We start from the raw sequence: 9,755 nt of genomic DNA, 5'->3' as shown, positions 1-9,755 counted from the left end.
TCTGCGGCAGCATCAGTGGAAGACAAATCGGGCCAACCCGACAACTTGGCCGACCAAAACTGCAGGCCAGTTTGCACATCTAACTCCCTAGCCATACTCTTCAGGCTTTTTTCCTCCTTTTCAGCAAAGCAGCAAAGAAAATCCTGTGTATAAAAAATGTTTTTCTATAAAGTCAGTGCTGGTTGCCAACAATATTTGGAGGTCTATTCTTTTCATCCCGTTTTGTGTCTGTTTACTCTTCCCTAGTGGCTTGTTTTTAGAATTTGAGTGCCTTTATATCCTGCATGCCAAATAATATTTAAACAATACAGTATCCATGTTTTCTGGAGATCTATGTTGATGGAATACAAACTTTTGTCTCCAATGCTCATACTTTTATCTCTATTTGAAATGACAAGACAGCCTTTTACTGGTGTCTTTTTTTGGAATTTTTCTAGTGCAGCTCCTTTATGATAAAGCTGACCCTCCCCTTTTTACTGATCATAGTAAAAACCAAAGAAAATAAAAGAATCGCAGACTTGAGACCTACTTTATATGGGTTTTAAATTGAGCCAAGGACAGATCAAGAGGCAATAATGGAATGGCTTTTGTGAGAGCTACAGAAGAAAATCTGAGGCTTTTCACCACATTCATGCTGTACAGGGAGCCCCTCTTCTCCTAATAAAAAACCTGAGGAAGGTAGCAGTAACACAACTAATAAGTGGAAAAAAAACACTTCAACTTTATGCCATTAACTGTGTTTTTACTTTGTGTAGTAACTGAATTTACAACCCCTCTCATGCAGTTTAATGTTTCTCTGGATCACTTTATCATCTGTTTATAAATGTACGCACAAAAATGGGCCACGTCAGCTTTTATTTTTTTGTAAACTGCCCCAAATCGTTGACTTAAAAGACCAGATGTCACATCCTTACATGGCTGCTGCTGCTTTTGCTTGACATCTGGAACTGCATGCCTCGTCATGTTACTGCCAACACAGCACCACACTCAATTTGTTTTGAATCTTCAGTAAATGAAAAGAACAAAAAACAATCATCATGCTTAATTTGACATGCCCAGCAGGTGCTGCTTGAGCCTCTCCTTTACCTGTAAGTAAGAGATGCTGCCAAAGCATGTGAGACTTTTAATACAGTCATCATTTAGTTTTCATTCAATTGGCTTTGTCATGACTAGAACGCGGAGGAAGACCCAGATGCTGAAAACCCAGAAGGCAGAGGCAGGTGAGTGAAGAAGTTTTTATTTTCTTAATGTTTCTTGCGGTTGTTGATGGTGTAGTGGGTAATCGTGGCTGTGGCTCTCGAGTGTAGATCCAGAATTTCCAGAGCGGGAGCGAGACAATGTTCGTGGGCAGGATCTTGAACCCTGGTGTGGCGTGGTGATCTTGATAAGCGTGGACGCTCGGTGGCGTGGCCGTGGTCTAGATGAGGACAGCGGCTGTGGCTCTCAGTGGCAGGAAACGTCAGTGGAGGAAGGCTGAGGCTGTAGCTGCTCCAGATGGTGAACTCAGAGGCTGTGGCTCTCAGTGGCAGGAAACGTCAGCGGTGGAAGGCTGAGGCTGTAGCTGCTCCGGATGGTGAACTCAGGTGACTCTCGTGGCGTGATAAGGTAACCGTCAGGGTTAACGGACTGGCGATGATTGCTGGAGCTGGGTCTCCTTAAGAAGAGCAGAGGCTTGATGAGGTGAGTAGTCACAGCTGAGGGAGATGAGCAGCAGCTGCTGGAGGGGGAGGAGTCTGACAGGCCACCATGACAGTACCCCCCCCTCAACGACCGCCTCCAGGCGGTCCAGGGCGGCGATCCGGATGATCATGGAAGAAGTCGCGGATGAGGGAAGGGTCGAGGATGAGGGAACGGGAGACCCATGAACGTTCCTCAGGACCGTACCCTTCCCAATCCACCAGGTACTGGTGACCACGGCCACGGCGACGGATATCCAGGATACGAGAAGCAGTGAACGCCGGAGCCCCATCAATGATACGGGCGGGCGGTGGGGAAGCGGAAGGCGGGCACAAAGGGCTGTCCAGAACAGGTTTAATGTGAGAGATGTGGAATGTGGGGTGCACCTTGAGTGCGGCAGGCAGACGTAGGCGGACACAGGAGGGGTTGAGAATGCGGTCAATGACGTAGGGGCCGATGAATCTAGGTGCCAGTTTACGAGATGAGACCTGCAACGGGATGTTTTTAGACGAGAGCCACACCTTTTGACCGACCTGGTACGAGGGACCCGCCACCCTGTGACTCTGATTCTGCAGTTGTCCTCCTTAGTGCGAAGCAGGGCCTCTCTAGTCTGGTTCCAGACACGCTGGCAGCGCTGGAGATGGTGCTGAACAGACGGAACGGCGAGGTCTAGCTCCTGAGCGGGGAACAGAGGAGGAGAAAAACCCAACGAAGCTTCAAAGGGGGAGATCCCAGTAGCAGAGGACACGTGGGAATTGTGGGCATATTCTATCCAGACCAAGAAGTCAGCCCAATCGGATGGGTTCTGGGCTGCCAGGCAACGAAGAGCAGCCTCTAGCTCTTGATTCGCCCGCTCAGCTTGGCCATTGGTCTGGGGATGGTAACCGGAGGATAAACTGGCCGTGGCCCCCAGAGCAGAGCAAAAGGCCTTCCAGACGTGGGAAACAAATTGAGGGCCCCTGTCAGAAACGATATCTGTGGGGATGCCATGATGACGGAAAACATGGTGAACCAGAAGATCGGCAGTTTCAGTGGCAGAAGGTAACTGAGGTAATGGAATAAATTGGGCCGATTTGGAAAAACGATCAATGACCGTAAAAATAACAGTGTTACCCTTGGACGCGGGTAATCCAGTCACAAAATCCACTGCAATATGTGACCAGGGTCTATGAGGCGTGGGCAAAGGATGTAGGAGGCCAGCGGGAGGGGAGCTGGAGGCCTTGGACCGAGCGCAAGTAGTACAGGCGGCGACGTACTCACGAACATCCTTGTCCATTCTAGGCCAGAAGAATCTTTTACGTAGGAGGTTAAGAGTCCGGAAAACTCCGCCGTGACAAGCGACCCGTGAGCAGTGTCCCCAGGCGAGAACGTCAGACCTAAGTGAGGAGGGAACGAAGAGGACACCATCAGGACAGGAGTCGGGTTTAGGTTCCTCACCTTGGGCATTGATAACCCGGTTTTCGACATCCCAGGTAAGGTTTCCAACAATACAGGTGGATGGAAGGATGGTGGTAGGAGCCGAGGAGTCGTCAGGACTGAATTGGCGTGAGAGGGCATCAGGTTTGGTGTTCCGACTGCCAGGTCTGTAAGTAATGGTAAACTTGAATCTATCAAAAAATAAACACCACCGAGCTTGACGTGAGTTAAGACGTTTGGCAGAGCGTAAGTAGGCCAGGTTTTTATGATCCGTCCAGACTATGAACGGTAGATCAGCTCCTTCTAGCCAATGCCGCCACTCCTCCAGCGCAAGCTTGATGGCCAGCAGCTCACGATTACCCACATCGTAGTTTCTTTCCGCAGGTGACATTTTCCGTGAATAAAATGCACAGGGTTTGAGTTTTCCAGAGGAAACTTCCTTTTGAGAGAGGACAGCGCCGACCCCGGTATCCGAGGCGTCGACCTCCACAATGAACTGCCGGGTAGTGTCGGGTTGAGTGAGGATGGGCGCAGAACTAAACAAGGACTTGAGGGGTGTCAAAGGCGGCCTGGGCGTCAGGGTTCCACCGGAAAGGTTTGGTGGTGGAGGTCAGCTGAGTTAAAGGAGCGGCGATGCTACTGTAGTTCCTAATAAACCTTCTATAAAAATTTGCGAAGCCAAGGAACTGCTGTAACTTTTTGCGGGAGGCCGGTGGGTTCCACTGGGTAACGGCTTCGATTTTAGCCGGGTCGGGACGAATGCTCCCCGCCTCGAGGATGTACCCGAGAAACTGGACGGAGGAAGCGTGAAATCGGCACTTTTCGGCCTTCACAAATAATTGGTTCTCGAGCAGACGGGCTAGGACTTGACGTACGTGGTTTTCGTGTTGGACGGGATCACTAGAAAAAATCAGAATATCATCGAGATATACAAAAACGAAACGATTAATGAAATCTCTAAGGACGTCGTTCACCAGCCTCTGAAAGACGGCTGGTGCGTTGGTTAAGCCAAAAGGCATGACCAGGTACTCATAGTGGCCCAGCGGGGTATTAAATGCGGTCTTCCATTCATCCCCTTCTTTAATGCGAACTAGATGGTAAGCATTGCGTAGATCGAGTTTGGAAAAGATCTGAGCGCCCTGGACGGAATCAAAAACCGAGCTGATGAGAGGGAGAGCGTATTTATCTTTGATGGTGATGGCGTTTAGTTCACGGTAATCAATACAAGGTCGCAGGGTTTTATCCTTTTTCTCTACAAAGAAAAACCCCACCCACAGGTGAAGAGGAAGGACGGATGTGACCGGAAGAGAGGGCCTCATGGATATAAGTTTCCATGGCGGACTTTTCGGGACCTGATAAGTTATAAAGATGACCTTTAGGCAAAGTGGACCCCTGAAGGAGCTCGATAGCGCAATCATAGGGCCGGTGGTACGGAAAAGCATTAGCTTTACATTTGCTAAAAACAGCTTTGAGATCATGATAACATGAAGGAATAGTGGAGAGATCTTTGGGTTCTGTGAGAGTGAAGGTTGTGGAAGGAACCGCAGGAATAGCAGACTGAAGACAATTAGCTAGACAGTGCTTACTCCAAGAGTTAATACGCTGGTGAACAGCCTAGAACGACCGGATTGCGAGGAGAGTGAGTAATGAAAAACTTAATGGACTCATGGTGATTACCGGACGAGATCAGTAGAATGGGACCGGTGCGATGAGTGATGACTGAGAGGTGTTGATCCCCTAGCCCGGCAGTCTTAATAGGGTTTTCTAAAGGTTCGGTAGGTAACGAGAGTGATTTTAAAAGATTTTTGTCAATAAGGCTCTGCTCGGCCCCAGAATCTATTAAAGCTAGAATCTCGGAAATGCCGGTCTTAAAACATAGCTTGACAGGAATGTAGCAAAACTCCTTAGATGTGTGTGCGACAGACTTACCCACCCGCGGCCTGTCGTCTAGCGGGGGGTTCTGGAGTTTAAACGTAGTGAACATTGGGAAACCTGATGACCGGGTTTACCGCAGTAGAAGCATAGTCCCTCCTCTCTACGTTTCTGCCGCTCTTCTTCAGACAGCTTGGCATGACCAACCTGCATAGGTTCCACTGGTGGCTCTCGCGATCTGAAAGGGGAAGATTCAACAGGATAGGCAGGAAAAGCAACCGGATTAGTAGATGGTGTCTTTCGGGTTACAGGATAACGTTCACGATTACGTTCTCTGAGGCGGGTGTCAGAACGTAACGCGGCGGACACTTATTCTTCGAACGAGGAAGCCTCAGGCTGTGAACATAAGTGATCCTTGATATTTTCATTTAAGGACTGATAAAAGACCCCTTTTAGAGCTGGGTCAGTCCATCCGGCCTCCACTGCTAAGATCCTAAAGTCTATCACGTGGTCGCTGACAGATCGATTGCGTTGCTTGAGGCTCAGCAAACGTCTGGTGGCTTCTTCCTGTTTCCTAGGTTGATCAAAAACTAACCGAAATTCGTCGATGAAGCGATTAAACGGGAGATGAGATATGGGATTAGCCGCCAGAAAAGCCTGAGCCCATTGTAGCGCTTTACTCCTGAGGGAATTGACAATGAGAGTGATCTTGCTATGATCAGATTGATAGAACCGGGGGGCCTGTTGGAAAAGGAGCTGACATTGTAGCAAAAACCCTCCGCAAGTCTCAACGTCACCATGGAACGGTTCGGGGTGTAGTCGGTAATTCTCCGGGGCGGAGGAGGAAGCGGAAGCGGTCTGGTTGTCGGAGAGCGGAGGTGAGCCAGGAGCCGTGGAACCGGGTCGTTGCCGGGTTAATTCCAACAAAGTCTGTGTCTTGCTGTCCAGACGTCGAAATAAATCCTGCTGGGCGGAGGCCATCTGTCCCAAAGCGTCAGCTTGACGTCCGAGCATGATGCCCTGCTGTTGGACTGCCACACGGAGTCCTTCCGGGTCAGCTGGGTCGGGGTTCTGGCCAGTCCGTTCTGTCATGACTAGAACGCGGAGGAAGACCCAGATGCTGAAAACCCAGAAGGCAGAGGCAGGTGAGTGAAGAAGATTTTATTTTCTTAATGTTTCTTGCGGTTGTTGATGGTGTAGTGGGTAATCGTGGCTGTGGCTCTCGAGTGTAGATCCAGAATTTCCAGAGCGGGAGCGAGACAATGTTCGTGGGCAGGATCTTGAACCCTGGTGTGGCGTGGTGATCTTGATAAGCGTGGACGCTCAGTGGCGTGGCCGTGGTCTAGATGAGGACAGCGGCTGTGGCTCTCAGTGGCAGGAAACGTCAGTGGAGGAAGGCTGAGGCTGTAGCTGCTCCAGATGGTGAACTCAGAGGCTGTGGCTCTCAGTGGCAGGAAACGTCAGCGGTGGAAGGCTGAGGCTGTGGCTGTAGCTGTAGCTGCTCCGGATGGTGAACTCAGGTGACTCTCGTGGCGTGATAAGGTAACCGTCAGGGTTAACGGACTGGCGATGATTGCTGGAGCTGGGTCTCCTTAAGAAGAGCAGAGGCTTGATGAGGTGAGTAGTCACAGCTGAGGGAGATGAGCAGCAGCTGCTGGAGGGGGAGGAGTCTGACAGGCCACCATGACAGGCTTTTTGGATTTCATTAAGAGGAAATAGAAAGACAGCTACAATATTACTAGAATAATACTACAAGTACAACTGATACAACACAACTACAAACAAATGCAAAACAAACTAACACAATCAAAGACAAGTAAAAAATAAAAGAATACAGTGGATTTCAGGTGTGCCAGTCTTGCAGTTGGTCCATGGATGGCAAAACTAATTTTCCTAGTTGTTACAAACTCCTTTTATTAGACCTATTCCTGTAACTTTGAGGTGTGTTCATCAAGGGGTAGACAGTACATTACCTGAGCTGCTACAACGCTGCTTTTTCACATTAACAGCCTTACATAGTGTTACATAGTGTGACAGCCTTACTGTCAGATACGGTATTATTTAGCCTATCCTAGAGCACTCCACCTGCATTTTGGAGCTTCATAGAATGAGAAAGCCTGAGTTGTGTTTTCGTTTACTGGAGAAATCAAAACCAGGATTGTTGCAGCTCTGCCCGCTTCGACCATTGTTTCTTAAATGATGCTACTTTTCAGATCCATCTGAAGAGCTTATTAAGCAAGGTTTATCTGATTACATATTATAAGTTGTTGCAGGTTTAGTCCCGCACTGGTCACAAAAAAAGCAAGAAAGGAGTGGGAGAGAAAGTTCACATATGAAGCTAAACTATATGATATGGTATGCCAAAAAGGATTGGAAAGGAGTGGGAGAATCAACCCTTGTATCTGCTTTTTTAACTGCTTAATATATCAAAGCACATTTTCTTAAACAAAAAACTGAGAAAACATAAAAACAGATATTTTAAACCGTCACTGGAATAAGCCATTGTTTTTTGAAGTGCCCCTGTGAGTATCTGAATGAGCATGTATAAGTGAAGAGGAGTTTAAATTTAGTCCCTTTTTACATTGAATTGGTCCCTTCCATGAGAAGCTAAACGTCTTTAATGATGGAAAGATTGCAACTTGTTTTTGCTCACAAAGCAACAAGGTTTTTGTCATGGTGCAGGGTGGCTCGAGAGCCGGTTGGACCCAGACGCAGAGGTGGAGGCATGAGGATCAGAGTCTAGAGGGTTTAATGAACAAACAAAAGGCGCTGCAGAGCAGGATGACAAAACTAAACAAAACTCACTGTGGCGTGGAACAAGAAACGAGGAACATGGCATGACAAGGACAACCAGGACAGGAATAACTAATGGACCAACACAGGAGGAAGGCAGAGACAAGACTTAAATACAGACAGGGCAGACAAGACACAGGTGGACACGATCAGGGCTGATGGGGACCAAAGGAAGTAAAACTCAAGAAAACAGACAAGACAGGAGACTTTCAAAATAAAACAGGAAACAGAAACAAGACAGAACAAGGACCAAAAACAAGACAAGTTCAAATCATGACAGTACCCCCCCCCTCAAGGAACCGCTCCGAGGTTCCAAAAGTCACATGAGGGGGGGGCCCCGGAGGATAAACCTCGACGGGCACAAGAGTCCAGAGGACGGCCGGGGGGCCCAGAGGTCCGTCGAGGCAGGTCCGGAGGGCGGACGGGGGGCCGAGCGGTCCGGCGAGGCAGGTCCGGAGGACGGCCGGGGGGCCGAGCGGTCCGGCGAGGCAGGTCCGGAGGACGGCCGGGGGGCCGAGCGGTCCGGCGAGGCAGGTCCGGAGGACGGCCGGGGGGCCGAGCGGTCCGGCGAGGCAGGTCCGGAGGACGGCCGGGGGGCCGAGCGGTCCGGCGAGGCAGGTCCGGAGGACGGCCGGGGGGCCGAGCGGTCCGGCGAGGCAGGTCCGGAGGACGGCCGGGGGGCCGAGCGGTCCGGCGAGGCAGGTCCGGCATGAGATGCGTGGAGTCGTCTGGCGTGGAGTCGTCTGGCGTGGAGTCGTCTGGCGTGGAGTCGTCTGGCGTGGAGTCGTCTGGCGTGGAGTCGTCTGGCGTGGAGTCGTCTGGCGTGGAGTCGTCTGGCGTGGAGTCGTCTGGCGTGGAGTCGTCTGGCGTGGAGTCGTCTGGCGTGGAGTCGTCTGGCGTGGAGTCGTCAGGCATGGAGTCAGGCATGGAGTCAGGCATGGAGTCAGGCTCTGGCGGGTCGGGCCAGCAGTCAGGCTCTGGCGGGTCGGGCCAGCAGTCAGGCTCTGGCGGGTCGGGCCAGCAGTCAGGCTCTGGCGGGTCGGGCCAGCAGTCAGGCTCTGGCGGGTCGGGCCAGCAGTCAGGCTCTGGCGGGTCGGGCCAGCAGTCAGGCTCTGGCGGGTCGGGCCAGCAGTCAGGCTCTGGCGGGTCGGGCCAGCAGTCAGGCTCTGGCGGGTCGGGCCAGCAGTCAGGCTCTGGCGGGTCGGGCCAGCAGTCAGGCTCTGGCGGGTCGGGCCAGCAGTCAGGCTCTGGCGGGTCGGGCCAGCAGTCAGGCTCTGGCGGGTCGGGCCAGCAGTCAGGCTCTGGCGGGTCGGGCCAGCAGTCAGGCTCTGGCGGGTCGGGCCAGCAGTCAGGCTCTGGCGGGTCAGGCGTGGAGCCGAGCTCAGGCGGGTCAGGCGTGGAGCCGGAAGTGGGGACCGGTCGGGGTTCCGGCGGAACCCCCCTGGAAGCCGGGACGGGTCGGGGCGCAGGCGGCAACCCCCTGGAAGCCGGGACGGGTCGGGGTGCAGGCGGCAACCCCCTGGGAGCCGGGACGGGTCGGGGCGCAGGCGGCACCCCCCTGGGAGCAGGAACGGGTCGGGGTGCGTCCGGGACCACCACTGGACATGGCTGTGGTGCGTCCGGGACCACCACTGGGGGAGGTTGTGGTGCATCCGGGACCACCACTGAACGTGGCTGTGGTGCATCCCGGACCACCACTGAACGTGACTGTGGGGGACGGCGGGGACGACGGCGACCCCCCCTCATGGCGAGACGGCTCCCAGTGTAGTCCTGCTCTGCTGGGTCCAGTAAATTTGGTTGGTCCATTCTGTCACGGGATGGAGGCTCGAGAGCCGGTAGGACCCAGGCGCAGAGACGGGAGGCAAACGGGTTCAATGGCAAGGGGTTTAATTATAACAAACAAAAGGCGCTGCAGAGCAGGATGACAACAACAAAACAAAAACTTACTTGGCGTGGCATGAAACATGGACGAGGAACATGGCATGAACACCATAACA

Source organism: Oryzias latipes, chromosome 1 (genome assembly GCF_053564925.1).
Source record: "Oryzias latipes strain Hd-rR chromosome 1, Olatipes_Hd-rR_3.1".
NCBI classification, from domain to species: Eukaryota; Metazoa; Chordata; class Actinopteri; order Beloniformes; family Adrianichthyidae; genus Oryzias; species Oryzias latipes.
This window is presented reverse-complemented; position numbering follows the sequence as displayed.